The sequence below is a fragment of the Mustela nivalis genome (genome assembly GCF_964662115.1).
Source record: "Mustela nivalis genome assembly, chromosome: 6".
Classification (NCBI taxonomy): domain Eukaryota; kingdom Metazoa; phylum Chordata; class Mammalia; order Carnivora; family Mustelidae; genus Mustela; species Mustela nivalis.
Genome location: NC_139025.1, coordinates 51,656,073 through 51,678,757, shown reverse-complemented (window position 1 = coordinate 51,678,757; position 22,685 = coordinate 51,656,073). Strand labels below are relative to the sequence as shown.

Here is a 22,685-nt window from a genome sequence, read left to right as displayed (position 1 = left end):
TTTAATGAGGGTGAGGAAGTTGTTATAGGATTAGAGTTTGTACTTTCCTAAGTAAGGTTATTTTAAAAATGTTATCATCATGGTTATATCAATAAATAATAATACCAAAAATTAGGAAACATCTCACTTAAAAAAAGAATTCTGGTCTTTCCCAAGACTTTTGGTGATTTTTTACATTCCTCTAGGACTAAAAAACTAAACAGCTGAAACTAAACAACTGAAAGTGTGGTCTAATTAACAACAAGTAATAAAAATTAAATTCTACTGCAATAAATTCAGTTTTTTTCCTTCTCCTGATTGTTGTTTCATTCCTTAGAAAGTAGACAATTATTAAGGCTTAAAAACCTTTCCACCTAGACATTTTTGGTAGAGTATTACATTTTGAAGTTGATATTGACCTATAATACTTTAAAATGTTGTTAAGAAAAATGTGCTAATAAAGGTCTTGAAAATGGACCCTTCAAGAAAATTATATACCAACTCGAACAATTACTATTACATGCTGCTTAAAAATACCTGACTTCTGAAAAGTGATAAGTGATACTTGAATTAAAGTAGAATCAATTTTAGGGCAAGAATTTTTTTTCTAGTATCCTTTCTAATATCTAAGGGAGTGTGTTTGGGTATAAATTGTATCAGCTATGTGACAATTATATCAATGTTCCCATATTCTGGGGTATTTGACTAAGTGAAAATTTTACATGGAATTTTTATAATTTTTCAAATCCGGTTCTTTCAGTATCATATTTTTAATTTATCATGAGTTGAGAAATAGCCCTGAATATAGTCATCAATCCTGGCAAATACCTCAGTGGATTGTTCATGCATTTATCAGGAGCAATAATTATTTGGGCCCAACCATTCCTAAATTTGTATTTATAAAAATAAAGCAACTTAGTAACATTATTGCGTGGACATGAGCTAAATGCCAAAATGGCATTTATAAATAATTATACTGATACAAGACTGCATATGCAAATTATAGTTCACTTTCTAAAAGACCGTTCTTAAAGCTGCTAGAAATGCAAATATTAAGAAATTAATTCCTTCAATAAAGTCCCTGGTATCTAGTACTTTATTGTAGATAGTAGGATTTGTATGGATTATTAACTAATTTATACCCATTTACTTAGATGATAAATTCGTCACAAGACTCAGTAGTTATCAAAATTAAATATGTTCAGCTAATCACAGAACTCATTTTCAATAGTGGAAAATTATCTTCATTAAAATGTATGCATATTAATCAACTCAAAGTAATTTGAAAACATTTAGAATTTAAAAGTCAATATTTTAAAATGATAAGGAAAATTCTATATTGTTTTAGAATGAAAATTTTTTCACCAGAGTAAAAACTTTAGACTTTTTCTCAGAGGAAATTAATGTTAATATATGTTTTATAATCAGTCTTAAATTGGTGATTATGCAAGATGAAATTCATTCTTACCCAAGAACCTAGTGTTACCTATTGATAAGGAAAAAGATCTTGTAAAAACATTATTTTCCCACTTAATTCTTTTCTGAGAAGTATATCTGGACAATACCTTAAACATTAAAATGATTTAATTTGGTTTTTTATGACACATTACAATACTAAATTTTGTAAAAGCCAATCACCAATTAAGAATGAAATGAGAAAGATAGTTATTGAAGCACTTGTAGTGAATGAGTTGATAGAAATAATCCCTAAATTTAGGTATGACCATCTAACAAAGTTTCCTAGCTATCAACTCTGTAATGCCTTTATCTATTTTTTATTGGCTGGCTGTGTGTCCTAGTATTCCTTCCTTCCTTCCTTTCTTTCTTTCTTTCGTTCTTTCTTTCTTTCTTTCTTTCTTTCTTTCTTTCTAAAGATTTTATTTATTTATTTCAGAGAGAGAGCACAAGCAGGGGAAAGGGCAAAGGGAGAGGAAGAAGCAGACTCCCTGCTGAGCAAGGAGCCTGTTGCAGGCAGGGCTCCATCCCAGGACCCTGAGATCTCAACCTGCCTGAGATCTCAACCTGAGTCAAAGGCAGACCCTTAATTAACGAAGCCACTAGGCATCCCTGTCTGTTTCTTTCAAAGAGTGTTAACATTTGTTCTGTAGGTAATTACTTATAGATGGGTTTGAGTGGATCAGTCAAAATAACCTTTACTTTAGGGCTAATTCCTGCCTCCTCCTACAGCATGATCTTCTTGGGTTTTCACTAAGTGCCCCAAGTATTCAGCATATCTCTCCTCTGACTAGTGAAAATCTCAACAGCCCCTAACCTTATGTAATAAGACAATTGTTTAATTTATAACTGCCTGGAAATTGCTATTTTCTTGGCTGCATGGAGTTTACCTTTTTATGTACAGATTAATATTTAATGGAAGACTGAAAAGGGATATCATGTGAATTTCTGAAGCTTTTTCTCAACGTAGGTCCTTGTTTCTAGTACTTTGCCCTGTAAATTCCAGCTTCCTTAGCCTCCCTAAACTCTGATCTGTTAGGAAACTCTGGCTGTTAGGAATATCCTCCCTTCCTATCAGAATAAGAAATTTTATCTCTGTAGAAAGTTGGCATTTATAAGATTCCTCTTACGCGTTCTCCCCTCTTTCGTAGATCTTCTCATGTCTCACTGACTGCTATCTGACATCTGAAAACTGTTTCTTTCATATGTTTTTTTACCTCTTCTCTTGTTTACAGTAAGAAGAAAAAACCTGGTTGTACTTGCTCCTTAAGAAGTGAAAACAGAAAACAATTTTTATGATTAATTATAAGAAATTTAAATTTTTATGTCAGACTGATTTTGGAGATTTAGATATTTTTGCTGTGAAAATATGAACTCTTGCTCAGTTTTCTTTTTTCTTCATACTGAATATCATCTGAATTGTGTCCAAAAGTGGTGATCATTACCAGCAAAGATGTACTAAGTCCTCATTTCAAAAATGGGATTGCCCTTTCAAATACATGAACAAGAAGATGAAAACAGTTGTTTGAACCCCACGTTGAAAACCATGCATTGATGTTTGAGAGATTTTAAGATTTGATTTTACCAAAGTACATGTCAGTCAAAAAAAGAAAATTCCCTAAGACTCTGTAGATTGTTGGACTTTCAGTAGAAATTATATTAAATGAGGGTTGCTGGGAGAGGGTGGTAGGGAGAGGGTGGTGGGGTTATGGACACTGGGGAGGGTGTGTGCTATGGTGAATGCTGTGTGACCTGCTATGGTGAAGTGTGTAAACCTGACGATTCATAGACCCACACCCCTGGGGCTAATAATACATTATATGTTAATAAAAAATGAAATAAATAAATTTTAAAAAATTTAAAAAAGAAACTATATTAAAGAGCTTCCAGGTTGAATTGGAAATGAATAAGCACATTGTGACATTCCAGAATAAATCGACATATTGAATGGTATAATTTCTATTTGACATTGGGAAATGTTAGTGTCATTGAAATAAAGGCATTCTTTTTTTGCCAAAACTAGCCAGCACTACCAGATGTTTTTTAAAGAAGGGCCTGGATCAAATGAACACAGATCAAGCCAACCGTATAGAAATGGATACTTTTCTTCTTCTTTGCTATTATAGATAGTTATATATTCAATTACTTTCATAAAAGTAGTAAAGTACTTCACAGTAAAATAAAACAAGGTAAGAATAGCATGATTTTTTTCTACTCCATTTGCTGGTTAGAATTTAGAATCTAAATTTTATCACTTCAAAATTTTTTACTCTGATAATAACTTTTGATACCACAGACTTAGAAAAAAATTGTTACGAAACTGAGAGCCAGATGGTCACAACTTATCATGGTACTCCATCTTGTCAAACTTTAAAGAGTTTGAACAGTAAAGAAATGCACATTACACACTCACCATGGGGGCAAAGAATAGCTAGTTGTTCATCAATTCAGTTTCTGTTTTCTTTTGAACACACATCCAGACCAAATTCCCCAGCTTGCCTTGCAGTCAGATGTGTCTAGTCGTCTTGGATCATTGGAATGTGTGAGCAGGTAATAAAAGTATTTCCAGGCTGACCCATGATAATCCCCTTCATGATTTTCCCTTATTCCTCCTCCACCCATATTTTGCTGGTTGTGAGAACTCCAAAAATACACAGGTGAGCATCACTCACAAGGAAAGGAGCCACGTTCTCTGAATGGAGCACTGCTCACACCCCTTTCCACTGATAAAATTTTATATGGTCAAGAACTCAGAGTCACTGCAATTTTGGATTGTCTTTTCATAATCCTACGTTGACTAATACAGATTTATAAATTCAGGCAGTAAAGACACTGCCATAAGTGTCACAGAAGGAGACCTACATTTGGCAGTGCAATAGTCAAAGGGCGTGTTGTGTGACTTGTACTTTCTACTTTTAGCAATATATTTCATGAAAGGAGTGAGTGTAGGTAAAAGTCGCCTTGTTTTCAGAGAACAAAGACATTAGTAAGAGTTGAAAGAAGATGGGCCTTGCAGGTTTAAAAAGCCAACTGGTACTGGAATTTAAGTAGTAAGAATATGAGAAAAAAATTTGAGCCATAATGTCACAGTAAGACTTCCCAACTGAACAAAGAGACTGCAATAAGGCAGAGATCACCATGAAAAGTATCACATTCACCTCGACTACTAACCCAGATGATCTCAAATTAACCCCTAAGGCTGAGAAAGAAAGAAAAGATTGAAGGAAGGAGTTAAAGAAATGAAACAATGACAATTATGCTAAGGAAAAAGCTAGGGACAGTTACTGGCACATGAAAATGGATTACAATGGGTACACAAGTGCATACACACACACACACACACACACACACACACACACACACACACACAGAGACGATTCCTGATGTAAAACAAGATATACCACAACTCTGGTGAATATTGTCTCATACAGTAAAGAACTGGTTGAATAACATATGGTAAAAATGCTAATTATAAATTAGAAACTAAAATCTTAATAGATTTTTCCATTGTAATTCAGTGTGATTATACTGCTTCTATAAACAATAGAAATTTATTTCTCATAGTTCAGGAGGCTGGACGTCTGAGATCAGGGTGCCAACATTTGTTTCAGTTACGGCCCTCTTCTGAGTCACAGACTCCCTGTTGTACTGTAACATAGCAGAAGGGGCTAAGGAATTCTGTGGAGTTTCTTTTTATAAGAGCAGTAACCCTATTCATATGGACTCCATCCTCATGACCTAAGCCACCTCCTAAATGTTCCACTTCCTATTATCATCATAGTGGGCATTTTGATTTCAACATATGAATTTAGACACAAATATTCAGACCATAGAACACACAAATACATACACACACAGAAATTCAGATAAAACATCTTGGATAGTTTTAAATTCAAAACTACTTTCAATCCTCCAAACTTGTTTAAATAGAAAATCAGCTGTGACTCCTACGATGCATTAGGAAGACATATTCTCCTACACATACTTCATACATGCCCATGGGAGATAATGGACAAGAAAGGGACTCTCGGGTCGGATTTGGACTATAATCAAGAACATCCTCTAGTGCTGGGGAAGAGGACCCACCAAATTGCTGCCCAGCACAATAACAGAATTGATAGGGACCAGTGACTGCTTTGGCTTTTCTCCTCATCTCCTTTCTAAGTGCAAGATTTTTATGGAAATTTTTCTATTCCTTTTCACCATCCCATATCAGGTGTTGGGGAGAGAGCTAACTTATCTTTTAGTTAATAAGTCATCAGACCTAGTCAGACTAAGAATCAAGTTGATATAAGACAGATTAACAGGAGGAAATAAAATTTAATTTTATGAAGAATCCACATAGGTTCCTTCCTGTCTACCATTCCTAGTTAGTTTATAGGATAATATAGTTATCAGTGGTGATAACTATTTTCCTGGAGCAGGTTCTCTATCTAAATTCTTTTTAGGCAGTTGTGGGGGAAGTAAAGAGCTTTTCCTGAACCTGCTGGATTTTGATTGCTTTTTAACTCAAAATGATGTTTATGCCAATATGACCCATCTTGGGGCAGCCTGTTCTTGGCCCCTAGAACCTTGAAGCAGCACATCTAGACCTCATGGCCTGAGAGAAAGAATGGTATATGACCCAAGGATCCTAGATTTTTTACTAATATAGTGACTGGATGGATATTTGGGCTGTTTTACATGGAGAAGAAATAAGTTTTGTGTCATATGTATGGGAGGAGAAATGAATTGATAATGGGTGACCACATGGGCACACTGTGATAAAAAGCACCTACTTGGTCACTAAACCTGGATCCTCTTCCTTCTGGCTCAGAGGCATACTCCTTTTCCTATCTTCTCTTCTAGTTTAGTGTCTCTATAAATGAAATTATGAATATGGAAATAGGATGAGATAGATATATAGCTCTTCACTTGTCAAATGGAGAGCACTGTTAGGGTGTATGGAAGGACTGACTCAAGAGGGGAGGAGACTGGGTCTTGATGACTGAGGCATGTCGCCCAGACTTCCCCTCAGATCTCACATCTCACACACACACACACACACACACACACACTGATTAGATTTTACAAGAAAACATTTGAATTTTCATTGTGTTAAATCTCTGAGATTTGGGGGGTTAACAGATATTGCATCACCTCGTGTTGCCTTGTAGAACATAAGGACAAAGTTCACCATAGTGTAAGTGCTTTTCTCTGGTATCTGATATCTCTGAAGACAGGATGAAACTTAATGAAATGAAGGACTGAAGCTATATACCTAATATCAACAGCTATATTTATTGAGTGATATATAGTCTAGTCATTCATTTATTCAGTAGTGTTAAAATGAGGATTAAAATTTTCACTGTGGTGGCCACTGCAGGTAGAGGGCGAACAACACCAACAAAAAGTCTGCTCTTAATGACATTTATGTTTAATCTAAACATCAGTACAGGATGAAGTAGGTGTTGTTACTTGGTATATTAGAAATTAATGATAGCCATGAGGTTGAATAATTGTTCCCACTCATGCAATTAGAAAATTGTTAAACCCACGTCTCTTTGACTCTGAAGCTTTCAGTAATTTCAGATACCTGATCATTTCAAATTAAAATAAATACTGTTTTTTACTTGTCTAAAACATACTTCACTTATTGTTTGGATAGCCTCACATGGACCATTGTATAGATCTAAACTTTACTGCATTGTAATATTTGGTATGTGATCCATTGAAGTCATAAAGTCTAATTCAGGCCATAGATTTCTTTCCAGAGTTGAGAATATGTTTTCACTTATGAATCACCAACACAATTTTGTATAAGGTATCTGGCACTTGAGGGAAACTTGATAACTGTGAATAATCCAGATAATTTCTTCATATTCCCTTTCTGCTCAATATGATGAAAGTTTGAAACTGATTGCTAAATTAAAGTATTACTGGACATAAAAACATGTGCTGAGAATCACTGGTAAATTCTTCTTCCTACTGTTTACAGATTTTATATTTCAAAATTGATTCTGAGTACTGCTATAAAGTCTTTGGTGAATATTGTCTCATACAGTAAAGAACTGGTTGTATAACATATGGTAAAAATGCTAACTATAAATTAGAAAATAAAATCTTAATCTATTTTCCACTGTAATTCAGTGTGAATATAAGCAAATTAAAGGAATTTTATAGACTTTGGCACCATAACAGACTGTTGGTGAATGAAGTTTCCTTTTGCCTTTCAGCTCCTTTTGGAAAGCTGTTAGATTTCATACCCTTATGTCAGATTTGACAAATGTTATACTGAATGAAGCACTCAGACTACAAATGAGAAATTACTACTCCAGGAGCAATTTGATGAGCTTAGAGAACATCAGACACCACTTTCTGTCTATATCTCCAGAGAAAGTAATTAGTGAAAAGGTTGCTGGAATTATAATAATCTGTTAGTGTAGTTATTTTTAAAATAAAACCTTGGTGATTTTAGTTTCCGTTTGCTTGCAATTATTTTTCAATTAACAGTTGAGAATGATGAACCCTAGAGATTCAGTATTACTCATTATATTTCTTACCACAAAATGAAATATTCTCAATAAAATGTTCCTCTAAAAAGAGAAAAGAAAAAGGTCACTGAAGGGGACATTTATATGATCTTTGGTACTTTCAAAATGTTGTATAAGCAAAATTAGACATATAAATTTAATGCAGGTACTCTAGAGGTCATTTTAGTTACTGTGGACTTTTTTTAACCCACAAAAAGAACATCTGTTTTCTGAAAGTATTATTTTGGAACAATAGTCATCCTGGAAGATTTAAAGTTGTCATTTCATTCTGTATTATTTTCCTATTGTTGTGGTAACTAATTGCCACAAGTTGAGTGACTTGAAGCAATAGACGTTTGTTACTTTATAGGTCTAGAGGTCAGAAGTCTGAAACCTACATTTTCTTCTGGGGGAAAACATGTCCTTGCCAATTCTGGTTTTTAGAGGTTGCCTGCATTCCTTGGCTTGTGGCCCTGAATAACTCTGGCCCTGGCTTCCATTTTCTTACCACATTCTCTCTATTGCATTGCTCTGGGTCCGCCTAGATAATCCAGAATATTCCTCTCATTTCAGGATGCTTAATTTAATCACATCTCCAAAGTCTCTTTTGCCATGTAAAGTAACCTCAGATGTTCCTGGGATCAAGACATGGATGGACATCTTTGGGGAATGGTATATATCCTACGTCACATTTGCATTCTGATATGTAGTAAGCACAATTTTTTTTTTTTTTTTAATGCACTGATGTTTTAGGTGAGACATAGTTTAAAAGGACCTGGACCTGGATTTTGTATTAAGAAGCTTATAACATGGAAAGGAGAGACAATTCAGAGATCATTAAGTATTACTACACATACAGGAGAAATGTTTAGAGGTTCAAAAGAATTACCTTGCCCTGGTCAACCTACAACCAGAGTGTTCAGAACTTAGTTCTAGGAATCACATTAGGGTATAAGTAGTAGTATACTCAGATTAAAGAAATTAAAATGGTTATAGAAATTGAAAAAAATCAAATGAGACAAAATTAAAAAAACTGGGAATATTTAATTCACAAAAGGGACTATGGCAACTGTAAACATCTGAGGATATGCCATTTGAACGTGGCAATTAATTTGTTCTCTGTTACTGCTAAGACAATTAGAACCAATACAGTAAATTATAGGAAGACATACTATCTTCATCCGTTTTGGCTGCCATAACAAAATAACAAAGACTGGGTAGCTTATTAACAACAGAAATCTATTTCTCATGTTTCAGGAGGCTAGAAGTCCAGGATCAGGGTGTCAGCACGGTCTGGTGAGGGCCCTCTTCTGGGTCACAGACCTCTCATTGTAACTTCACTTGTGGAAAGGAAGGAAGGGGGGGCCGTGGGGTTTCTTGTATAAGAACATTAAGCCCGTTCCTCAGGGTTCCACCTTCATGACCTAAATACATCCCAAAGACCTCACCTCCTAATACCACCACGTTGGGAATTAAGATTTCGGCATATGACTTTTGAAGGGAAACAAGCATTCAGATCACAGCACATAATTTAACTCAAAATAAGAAACCTAATCCAAAGCCATCTGAAAGAGTTATAGACTTCTTTGAGAAGGAAATTATGAAATGAAACAGGACAACTATTTAACATAGAAAAGCTTTGAACATCATAAATGTGTTTGAATTAGACTTTGAGTTTTTGTTTTCTTTTCTTTTTAAAGATTTTATTTATTTATTTGAGAGAGAGAGCACACAGCAGCCGGAGAGCGAGAGAAGCAGGGAACCTGACATGAGGCTCAGTCCCAGGACCCTGAGATCATGACCTAAGCTCAGACACTTAACTGACTGAGCCATTCAGGCAGGCCTTGAGGTTTTGTTTTCTAAGACCTCCAGTTATTCAATTCAGGGAAGTCCGAGAGGAAGTTGCACAGGGATTTATATGGAAAGACAAGAAGGATTTAGACATCTTTAACTTAGGAAAGGATATATCAAGTTGAATGAAAAGCATGAGCCAGAACAGAGCCAGGAGTCTGAGTTAAATCTATAAATTCTCCTGTCAGAGCACTCCATTTGAGCTGAAGGTGTGTGCACTGTAGTGTTCCGGCATGTCTGAAAATGTCTGAAGAACTACCAGAACTAAGTCAGCTAAGTGTCTGTTGTTCATTCATCTGAGAGACCAAGAAATCTCCTGGAGAGGGAAGAAAAACATAGATGTTCAGATATAAACAAGACAATTAAAAAACAGATAGAAATTATTCCTTCAGCTACCCTCTTGGAATTTGGGTCACAACAATTGAAGGGACTCTAGTTTTTGTTTTATTTGTTTGTTTATAAAGTAGAGGTTTGAGGAGGATAAAGTTCCTTTCCTCTTGTTCTGTATTTCTGGGTGAGGGACATCAACTGATGTAACCTTTTTGGCCCCTTTCCCATCTCTCTCATCATCCCATTTAATGGTGAGGGGTAGAGGGAGAGAAGAGTGGTTTCCACTGGCGAGTTGTATGAAGAATTAAAGAAAGGAAGCCTGGTCTCTTCTTTCATTCCTTCTCCTTATCTTTGTCTTCGCTCAGAAGTCGGGCTTTGAGTGCCGTTGCCTACACCAAATGTTTACAGAGACACATCCCCATATGAGGAGGCCTGGGGTCCACTGACACTGCCAGTGACAGGCTGAGTAGTTCTCAATTCTGAGGGCCAGGATAGTAAGAAGTTTCTTGTTTGCATAGGTTTAAGAGCCAATGTCTCTGGTTTCAGCTTCATCAGTAATAAAAATATATTTTGAGCTCCCTTTCAGTCTTACTTTAATCATCTCAATCGCTTCTGAATTTGAGAGCATGGAAAGGGGAACTATTTATCAGGTCCCTTCAAACACCAATAGTGATTTAAGCTAAAGCAATATGGATATGTGATAGTTAATTTAATGTCTTAGCCAACTTGTAAGGTGCCAGTAACATTGCTCAAATAATCTTTCTCATATTGTTCTTACCTGGAAATAAATAAATGAAATAGTACTTGCTACCTCCCTTGCTGTTGTTTTGGAATTATTGAGATTTTTAAGTATTTTTAAAGCCTTCTCCTAAAATTGTGTGCATAATATTTTATGCAAAGTTAATCCAGTAAACAACTTCAATGTCTTCAAATGTAGAATGGATAAATAGCAATAGAAATGAATAAATCTTAGTTACATTCAAAAAGCCTGGATGAATCTCAAAACTACAATGTTAAGGAAGTAAGACACTGAGAGTAAATACAGTATGTTTGAATTTACCAAAAAAAAGATATATTAAAACTAAGGTATATTTTCTACACATGTATATGTAGATATTAAAATGATAAAGAAAACCAAGGAAATTATTACCCCAAAATCCAGAATAACAATTCCAGAGGCAAATGAAAATATTTCAGGTGGGAAGGGACATATGGTAGGAATCTATGGTTTTGGCAATGCTTTTATTCTTGACTTCAGTGATAGTTACATGAAGGTATGTCTTTGGTGCTTTTGCCCCACAATTGATATCCTTTATTTGTTCTCTCCTTCACTTAACTTTTATTCTCCTTAAATTCTACTAGCCTATTCAACTAAACTTATCAGGAATTATATCTTTCGTTTCCTTTATAACAAAGATAAGTTCACCTCCACAATCTTTTCCCTATTTTTCTAGTAAACCCTATTTCTTCCTTTGTGATAGAAGCATACAATGAGGAGCAGGAACTTTAATGTCTTAGTGCTTTCAGTTTTATTTCTTTACCCACATATCCTTCTCCTCTCACATCCCTTTCTGGCTTCATTCTGTATGCCTTCCTTTCAACCCTGGTTCATTTATTCCAGGACTTTCCTTCTAGAGTCCTGGAGTACCATTTAAAACAGAATCTATATTTTTAAAATGAAAATAGCTTATTTTAGGAATTATGCAGTTTAAGTATGAGAAAAAGAGAAAATGATTTTATAAGCCCTTAAGACTAAAATCAAATTCTCTATTGCATAAGAGGAACACAAATAAAAAGTCTCAGTAGCAAGAGAATAACTAGGAAAAGCAGAGATGATAATAAAATTCTACAATATATTTTGACTTCTTATATATTTTAAGGACTTGTTAATATGGCATATGCATTTGGTTATACTATTTTATATCATCATCAATATTAATAAATCCTCATGGCAAAGAGACAAGTTATACTAGTTTTTGTGACGTTAGGATTTGGACTCCAAATGAGAAAGAAGCTGTAGGAGGATTTTCCCAGTGGGTCTTAATTAGGTCAGAAGGTGAGAATTGATAGAGAAGTCTGTGTGTGCGCAAGGGTGTGTGTGTGTGTGTGTGTGTGTGTGAGAGAGAGAGAGAGAGAGAGAGAGAAGGAGAGAGAGAGAGAATGTCAAGGAAAATAAAAAGGAGGGAAGACACAGCCCTCTATATGCTGACAATGACTTAATCTATATATCCAGTCCAGATTTCTCTTCTTCTGTTCATATTTATATATTCAATTACTGATGGAATTTCTTCATGTGATGTCTTTATCTGAGACCTCTTAAATCCAACATATTCAAAACCCAATTTATCAGTATCAGTCATGAAGCCTGTTTCTCTCTTAAATTCTTCATCATTTCTTACATTGTATAACTTTCTCTCTGGTCTATGTCTATAATTTTAGGTATTCAGTTTATTCCCCATCTTGCCACTGGAATGATCTTTCTTTCCCTTTCTTCCTTCCTCCCTTTCTCCATCCTTCTTTTTTTCCTTTCCTTTTCTTTTTCTTTTTTTTTTTTTTCTTTCACAGTAGATACAGAATTTATTACATGGCAGGGACAAGATTCCTACATAGGGCAAGAGTGTTACCTTCAGAGGGTCAGACACAATGTAGGGTTGTCCCTAGATTACCACCTTCTGTAGCTCAGGGAGACTCCACAGCATCCAGTCTGGGTTCCATGTTTAGGAAGATGCTTTCTCCAGTGGCATTGATGACAGGACCAGAGTGTCTCACCAGTCTCTAGGTCTGATGCACTCCGATAAGCAGCAAGTCTGACTGATATTTGTTTGGTTTGAGAAGGTAACTTTGCAATTCATTTTGTTCAATATAACCTACAAAGCCTAGGAGTCACCAGAGAACTAGTTCCAGAAATATAAACCAATAGATCAATTTCACCATCAAGGGAATATCACATAGGTCCATTCTGTTGGGAGGGAGTTGACCCTTCATTTGTTGGAAAGAATAGGAATCTGAGCTATGAGCTGGTATATCATTCACTTGTACACCTACCTGGGTGTGCTAGTTGACAGTACCAACATGTCTCCAAATAATGCGTCCAAGAAAAACTCCACCATCATATACCTCATGAGTTGTTGCAGTAGGGTTCCCTCCAATTAGATTTTCATCACAGACCCTGGTGAAATTGAGCATATCCCCAACTTGGGTTGGCAAGTAGAGGGCGCACCCATGTTCATGGCAAGACTTTAGATCCTCCAATAGATGAAGTCATTGACACTGAAGTACCTGGAGGTGAAGTCATCAGCATTGTTCTGTAAGAGCTTGGGAAGGTGACTGGCTGAAATGTGAGCAGGTACATCTTTAATCACTGTCACTACCTCCCAAAAGTAGAGAACACAGCCATATCAGACAAAAATCATCTCAACTGTCAAATAAAAATGTAAACTCCAGACACTCTGGTAATGCCTAAAAGTCTAATTAAATATTGGGTTTTCCCAGGGCACCTAGGTAGCTCAGTCAGTTGAGTATCTGATTCTTGATTTCAGCTCAGTGTCTTGATTTCAATCTCAGTGTCCTGGGATCGAACCCTGTGCTGGTTCCACACTCAGCTCAGCAGGAGTCTGCTTGTCCCTTTTCATCTGCTCCTCCCCCTGTTCACATGCTCTTTCTCTTTAAAATAAATAAATAAAATCTTATAAATAAATAAATAATGTTGCATTTTCCCTGTAAAAATTTAGTCAGCCGGGGCGCCTGGGTGGCTCAGTGGGTTAAAGCCTCTGCCCTCAGCTCAGGGTTCTGGGATCGAGCCCAGTGTCGGGGCCTCTGTTCAGCGAGGAGCCTGCTTCCCTTCCTCTCTCTGCCTGCCTCTCTGCCTACCTATTATCTCTGTCTGTCAAATAAATAAATAAAATCTTTTTTAAAAAATTTAATTAGCCTTGTGAAAAGAGGAAAGCTGGCTACTATTCACAGGGAGTGGGGAGAAAGTACAGGTAGGAGATGATGTTTTTGAACCATATATCTAATCATTTAATTTTTCTAAATTTTTGCGAAACAACTTATTGCTTATGGATAAATTTTGTTCTCCTTAAAAGGCTCTGTAAAGTTCTGAACACTCTCATACCTGTTTACGTTTCCAGGTTCATCTACCCCATCCTTCCTACCTCCATACTCTCATATAATTTCTAGCTATACTAAACTTTAATTTGTCCAACACTTTATTGTCTCTCACCCCCAAAATTTAAATGTTTGCTCCCCCATCTCCCTCATCTAGTTAATCTCTACTAACTCTCAACATTTTACATAAGATGTCTTGTCCTCTCAGGAGCTTTTCCTGTCTTCCTAAGTCTTGATTAAATTAATCACTGTATTTGGTATTACATTATGGATGATGTTGACATTTATCAGAACTCTATAATCACAGAAAACAGAGATACTTGAAAAATAAACCCACTCTTTATACTCTGACAAATGGGTATCTGCAAAGGACCATCATGCTCTGGGGTATTCCCAGACAACACCTACTGCCACCCTTCCTCCAAGATTCCCTTGTTTACTGGCCTCTATAAAACCCCAAGCCCCCTTCCTTTTCTTTGAATTGTTCCTCATTCATGAACACTTTCCTCTCTAATAGTCTCAATAAAATCATCTCCTTATTTATCTGGTGCATATGATCTTTAATATTACGTACTTCCTCTATAATATACAGGCCTTGGCATACAACTGAACTATACTTTTCTATGTTGTTTCTTGTTGTTCTACCAAAGAAGTATGTGAAAACAGCAACTGTGTGTCTTTTTCTCTTTTTGTATGTAATCTCTGCAGGACTTAGTGCAATGTTCATCATCATCACTCACTTTTATTTAGTATTCTATGAGTTTTACTCTTATCAACTTCTTAAATCTTCCCAACCACAATCTAATATAGACACCAACATAGCTCCCACATTACAGGTAGGGAAATGAGATCTAATGGAGGCTGAATAAGTTTCACAAGGATCTCTCCCTATAGCGGCAATAAATGAAAAGCATCTCTTCAACACTAAGATCACTCCTGTTTATAAGCTCTTATTCACACACTAATACTGTCTCACCATAAGTTTGCATTTAAAATAAAAACGAATGGGAAGATTCTAGAAAGATGGCAGCTGTTATGTTACAGATCTTGAACTTCTCAGGCCTCCACATTAAAAATAAACAAAACACAGCATCTAGATAGCCAAACCCAATAACATCTTCAAAAAATTGTCTTATGTATAATAAGATAAAGCTAATGCTTAATTGTAGGCTATTCTAACTCCATCATAACTTGTGTCCTTAAAAATCAGAATTCTTGGTGTGGAATAAAGGTACAAATATGATGAAGAAGTTAGGTAAAAAATCTGTAGCCTTGAATTTGAAATGTATGTATGTATATATTTATTATACATATTATATATATTATATATTACAATATATAATATATTATATATTTATTTATAAATATATGTTTGTATATACATACATACACATATATATATATGCATAAACTTTTATATATAACTTGAAGCTCTAGAAACATGACCAACCCAATATTCCAAACACCAAAACTGTGGTCTTAAAATATCAATTGTCCGATAAAAAAAACAAAGGCTTCTTGGAATAATACTAGTATCTGGTCTGGAGCAGAAAATGTATAAAAGGAGGTAGGAATTATATAAGATCTGACAAATAAGATCTCAAGGAAGTTATAGAAGTTTTCTATGGTTGTGTTAATAGAACTCAGGAGCCAACTTGTAGAGCATCCTACTGGCCAAAGATGGGAGAATTTGCAGTTCGGTTGGTATATAAAAAACAATGGATAGATCCCCATCAAATATATTTATAATCTTCAGTTCATATTTGTAGTCAAAAAAACAAAATAGTTAACTACTACTGTTCAAAGACAGAAAATGAATTTTACTATCTTGAAAACTGTAAATAAAATGAGAAAAAGATAAGTCATTTTTTCTATCTTTCTTCGTAAAATTATTCTATATAACAGCATTACAGGATAAGGATATAAACATTTTGCAAGGTCCCATGATTTAATGGATCTAGGCAATAAACATTAAAGACTACCAACATTACAAAAAGAGAAAAATGAGATTGTGTGTCTGAGGATGGAAAAACATAACAGTTTATAGTCTTGCCAAAGGAAATAAATATGAGCCTAATGAAGTCTGAAATCAGCTGCCAATTTACTGAAAATACAGAGGACCCACGAACATGCATAGCTGTATCATGAGTATGCAATCAGGAAAGCCCAGATTTTGAGAAAATCTATAGGTAATATCTCCTGAATTACACAGGTATAGGTAATCTCCTGAGTTCCATAATAGGTAAAATTAAATGAAAATAAAAATTCATGGGAGGGGCGTGCCTGTGTGGCTCAGTGGGTTAAGCCTTCGGCTCAGGTCATGATCCCAGGGTCCTGGGATTGAACCCCGCATTGGGCTCTCTGCTCAGCAGGGAGACTGCTTCACCCCCACCGCCCCCCGCCTCTGCCTACTTGTGATCTCTGTCAAATAAATGAATAAAATCATTAAAAAAAATTCATGGGAACCTAAAAAAAGAGATTAAAATTACATACCAAGTTAAAAAAATGGGAAAAACTATAGTGTCTAAATATATGTAATTTGATGAAAGAACTATTAAGAAATGCAGGGAAGGGATTACTAGTTAGGATAGTGGCTATTTCAGAGAGAAAGTAGGGGCTGTGACTGGGGCAGATATCAAGGAGGGAGTCCTGGGGTAGCCAGCAAAATTCTATTCTTTTTTTTTTATTTTCAGTGGTGTTTACAAGGATGGTTACCTTATGCTAATGAAGCCTTGTGTTTGCTATGTGTGTTTTTCCAATTTTGTTTTTTGGGATTTTTTTTTTTAAGATTTTATTTTTATTTATTTATTTGACAGAGATCACGATTAGGCAGAGAGACAGGCAGGGAGAGAGAGAGAGAGGGAAGCAGGCTCCCCGCTGAGCAGAAAGCCCGATGCAGGACTCGATCCCAGGACCCTTAGACCACAACCCAAGCCGAAGGCAGAGGCTTAACCCACTGAGCCACCCAGGCATCCCCAATTTTGTTTTATTATACAATTTTTTAAAAGTATCAAATATAGGAGCTCCTAGTTGTCAAGTATGAAACAAAATAAATAAGGGCCATGTTGAATTATAATCCCAAATATAAAATAAATATACATGAATCCATGCTGACATAAATAAATGATTAGACAAATCCAATAAATGAGGGAGAAAGGATAAATTGCTTTTAGAGACAAATTCCAAATAATATACATAGATATTGTCCCTACAAGAAAGAGGAGCTAAACCTCCCTCTCTTTGATTTTGGGCTAGACTCACTTCTAACCAAGATTTAAGGAAAGGGAAAAATGGTAACTTTACTGGTTGACATAATAAATAATTAGTTATATCTATATCTTTTACCGCTAGTATGATGCTTTGTGAAAGTCTCTTCTCTGTGGTACTCCCTAAAATCCACAATTTAGGCCTGATCATTAAAAAATATTAGACAAACCCCAATTTAAGGAGAGTCTACAAACCAGCTGGCCAACACAATTCAAAAAGATGCGTTCAGGGCGCCTGGGTGGCTCAGTGGGTTAAGCCGCTGCCTTCGGCTCAGGTCATGATCTCAGGGTCCTGGGATCGAGTCCCGCATCGGGCTCTCTGCTCAGCAGGGAGCCTGCTTCCTTCTCTCTCTCTCTCTGCCTGCCTCTCAGTGTACTTGTAATTTCTCTCTGTCAAATAAACAAATAAAAAATTAAAAAAAATTGTATTTAAAAAAAAAAAAAAGATGCGTTCATTAAAAAAAAGAAAAGAAAAGAAAAACAAGGGTAATAGAAACAGTAATAGTTTGGAGTGACCTAGACTCAATCTGGGAGTAGATGAAGGACATCAGTAGGAAAAACAGAAAAAAATCTAAATAAAGACAGTCTAGTTAATAGTATCACAATAATATTTATTTCTTAAATTGAATAAATATGCTATGGTTACAAAAGGTGTTAATATGGAATAAGAAAGAAGGGTATACAGGACTTTGTACTAGCTTTGTAACTTTGTTGTATCTCTAAAATTGTTCAAAAATATCGGGCTCTCTGCTCATCAGGGAGCCTGATTCTCCCCCACCCGCCTGCCTCTCTGCCTACTTGTGATCTCTGTCTGTTAAATAAATAAATAAAATCTTTAAAAAAATAAAAATATAAAATAAAATAGAATTGTTCAATAATGAAAATTGTTCAAAATCAAAAGTTAAATGACAGTTTTGACAGAACAAAAAAGAATGTAATGTGTTTTGGGTTCAAAATAAAAAACTTATTTTTAAAAAATATATCCTTCCCTCACTTGTGACATCTATTAATTTATTCCATTATTCAATTAATCTTTAAAATTTTACTATGTACATATCCAACATTTACATTCTTCCTAATTCCTCATATGAATTTTTCACTGATTTCTTTAAATCTCCATTTTACTATTTCTTTCCATCATTGCTTCTTAAAACTTTTGATATCCATTTCAGCTCAGATCTTATACTGATCTTACCAAGTTTCAACACTGTTACTGTAAGTACACTGTTTGATCACTTGACCACTATCATCTTAATACCCACACATATGTACAGGCACACAGACACACACAAACACACTGTTTTTAACTCAAACCATTAGAAGCTAAATAAAGCAGGAGGTCCTCATCAGGCTTTTAAAGAAAACAGAATCTGTATCTGAAACATCTTTGAATCATATGCATAAATATATTTTTCTAACCTGCACTCAAAGCAACCCATTCTTTCTTCTCATATAGCTTGTGTTCCTCAGCAACATTTCACCAACTGCATAATATATTTACCTTAAATATATAAGGTTCTTTCCTCTTTTGATACTAACTTGCATGGCTTTAAAAATGTGAACAGTGGGGACGCCTGGGTGGCTCAGTGGGTTAAAGCCTCTGCCTTTGGCTCAGGTCATGATCCCATGGTCCTGGGATCGAGCCCCACATCGGGCTCTCTGCTCAGCAGGGAGCCTGCTTCCTCCTCTCTCTCTGCCTCTCTCTCTGCCTTCCTCTCTGCCTACTGTGATTGCTCTGTCAAGTAAATAAATAAAATATTTTAAAAAATGTGAACAGTGAAGTAAAGTCTGTAAAACTTATAAAAGCCCTGGAGTGAGTGGTAAGCATCTGTCTCAGGCTGAGGTTATGAAGGGTCCTGGGATGGAGCCCCGCATTGGGCTCCTTTGTTGGCGGGGAGCCTGCTTCTCCCTCTGGTTGCTGCTCCCCTTACTTGTGCTCATGCTCTCTCTCTCTGTCAAATAAATAAATAAAATCTTAAAAAAAAATCTTGTAAAAGCCCAGAAAAGGAAATAAAATCAAAACAAGTTAGCTACTTATGAATGCATTGTATTCCTATTTGAAGTTCTTGGGATTCCCCAAATATTCATTATTCTGGTAATTTATTTCATGCTAAAATGATTTTGGGCCAACAGAATACTTTGCAAAGAACTAATGAGTTATATAGTATTTTACAAATTAAAATTGAGGGGTACTACTGAATCTTATATTTCTCACAGTAATTATGTGATTTTATGGTATTTAATGACACAGCATAATATTATACATTTATTTATCACAAGTTTCTATGTGGATACACGAACTGATATTTTACAAAGTCACATAAGAGCACTTACAATTTTAAAATATATATGTAATTCTTAAGATGAAATATATTATTACTAAATTATGCATCATTATGGGATCAACTAGCTAAAAAATCCATAAGACGATATCCAAATATTCTTTACAATTAAAATTTTTTAGAACCAAGAAGCTATAACAGTTTTTTAAATAACATTTGTGGAATTTTAGTGCTTTAGAGTTGCAGGTTTAATATTTTATTAATGAGTTTGCTGAACATGCTTTTATATTCCAAATGCATATATGCTAAAATACAGCTATTTGTTAAACCAGCAGTTTATTGTAACTGAAAGAAATTTAAACATGCTGAAAATTGTGTGGGAGTTTTTTTAGTATTACTATTTTTAAATATTTTTATTTATATTTGTATGTGTGTATATATATATTTACTATTATTAATCTTTTATAAGCATGGCCATAGATATAAAACTCAATTTCTGTATTGGAAAAAAAAAATTTCTAGAGATAAAAGTCATAATGGACAAGTCTTGTTCAGACAGGTTAACTTGACTCTAACTATACTCTAGACTGAGTATAATCAAAGTATCATCTAGCAACAGTAGCAGTTGAAGATGAGATTAAAACTGGGAATATCAAATTTGGTCTTTTATTTATGGTATAACTTTTGCAAATTATATGAAGAATAATTTATCTAAATTCTATAGAAATCTAGGCAAAACAACTTGATGCTCCAAACAATTGCCAGAATTTTTACTCATTCTATTACTGCATGACCAGTCACAGAACATGTTAAGATTCCTCAAATAGGAGGTCTACGATGAGGCAAGACAATGTTCTGCTTCCTAGAATAGCTGATAATATTACTTGTAGTTCGCACAGACACACAGACATACACAAAATAAAGCTTACTAAGTGTGATGTTAATACTTTAAGGAAGTAGAAAAGGATAATTTGTTGTTCTTTATTTTCTAAAACCATGTATCATGCATTCAATTTAAAACCTAGTAGAATACTTCATTCTTCATTTGATATAATCATACCCCTATATCTGAAAGACTTAAATAGTGTTAATATATTGTTAGTATTGGAGATATAATGTTAACATATAATTTATATATTATTCTTGAGTGGCACAGGAGAGTAACAAATGAGAACTAACAAATTCCTAAATTTAGGATCTCAAAATTATATGAGCTATTTAAATTAGTTCATATTAACAAGAGAAACAGAAGTAGGAAGAAAGCATTTATAAAAATAAATTTATTTAAATTAGACATAAATTAGACTTGTTACATAGCTAATAGTTTTGTTTGTTTGTTTGTTTGTTTCAATAAAAGCACGCAACTGTTTGCATTATGTGGGACTAGCGAGTAAATTGCTGTTGCTAACAGCTTGCTTTTGCCCTCCAAAGGCTCCTGCTTTTCAAACCGAGCACGCGTGTAACGTCACACGCGTCACAGGCCCGAGGTCCTTGCTGAGAGGTTCAAGGTCCACTCCCCCAGGGCCTGGGAGGGAGGAAGTGTGGGCCTGCAGAGCTTGGCTCCATGCACGCAAACGAGGGAGGGTTTGGCTTAGCTCAGTGAACAAAGACCCCAAGGCCAGGGTGGGTTCCCTTTTGAGTCCAGCGGAAAGATCTAGAAAGATGCCTGCAAAGGGCTGGTGGGGGCGAGGATGACTAGTTTGCATCCGGATGTCCTGCCGTGTCCCAGGACCCAGGAGCCACCGCTATGCAACCTCGATGAGTCCCCAGGATTCAGAAGCGGTCAGTGATTCCAGGCTGACGGTGCACACATCCGTCTCTCCTGCCGGGGTCAGGCCCACAGGACTTGCAGGGATCCCAGGGGCCATGTCACTCCTGCCAGTTTCCTGCTGCTTGTTTCTGCAGGTGGCCCTGGGCAGCCCGCCATCTACAGGGTTCTGTGGTGACACACCCTTCGGTTTTCCGTCCACTGAACCCCAAAACCAGAGTGACAAAGGCTTCAGACCCTCCCTGAGGTCCCCATACCTGCTAGACCTCAAAGTACATCCGTTCTTGAGTGGGGCGAACCCCCTGTGGACGCATGTGCCCTTGAGCTGGACAGTGAGTGATGGGGGGGGGTCTTCCTCCCGAGTATCTCCGGGGCTGCGGGGGCCCCTGCCGCTGCCACACGCTGTGATCACCGATGTCCGTCACGCTCCCGTGCACGTCTACGGGACACAGTCCCACTCTGCTCCCCACAGGTGTGCAAACTGGGGCAGGAACCCTCACACCTGCTTTTCTGGCAAGTGGGGTCATGCCGCGCCCAGGTCCTCGTGCTGGCATGAAGGAGGCGGCCAGGTGAGTGAAAGGGGAGGGGGCCCTCCGTCGATCCCAAATTGTGATTCCGATGAGCCAGGATTCCGATTCGCAGCCCACGGCTTCTTCTCAATCCGTTTGCTTGTGAGAAGGCTTGGTCGGAGGGCAGGTGGAGGGGCAAGCTGGGGTCAGGCTCCCAGGCCCCGCTGCTGGGGGGGGCAGGACCTTCTGAGCGGCTGGGGCATCTCAGGGTTTTATCTGTTTGCCCGTGGGTGTTTGTGGTTGCTGCTGTTTTAAGTTGCGACCCGCAATCCGACTTCAGAAAGAGAAAACCAAGCAGCTGGGTGCAGGAGAGGTCTGTCCCCCGCACTCCCCGCCCCCCATGGGGGGTGACCTGCGGGGTGGGGCTGGGGCTGCCCCATGAGCTCGGGGAGATCCAGGTTCACAGCCAATCGCCTTGGGACCCCGTGCATTTGCGCCTTCAGAGGCAACGTGCCTGGAGATTCCAGGGACCTGTGGCGACATCCGTCACCGTCCCCAGCAGGGCACGCGGCTGTGGATGGCCAGACCCTGCTGCTGCCTCCGGGCCCCGGCCCCAAGCACGCAGA

At 36.8% G+C, this 22,685-nt stretch overlaps 1 protein-coding gene across 1 annotated transcript in view; it reads right to left on the bottom strand.

The window, feature by feature from the left end:
- MDGA2 (MAM domain containing glycosylphosphatidylinositol anchor 2) overlaps positions 1-22,685 on the bottom strand; it is a 996,453-nt gene that overhangs the window by 45,958 nt on the left and 927,810 nt on the right. The gene's annotated exons all lie outside the window — the stretch shown is intronic.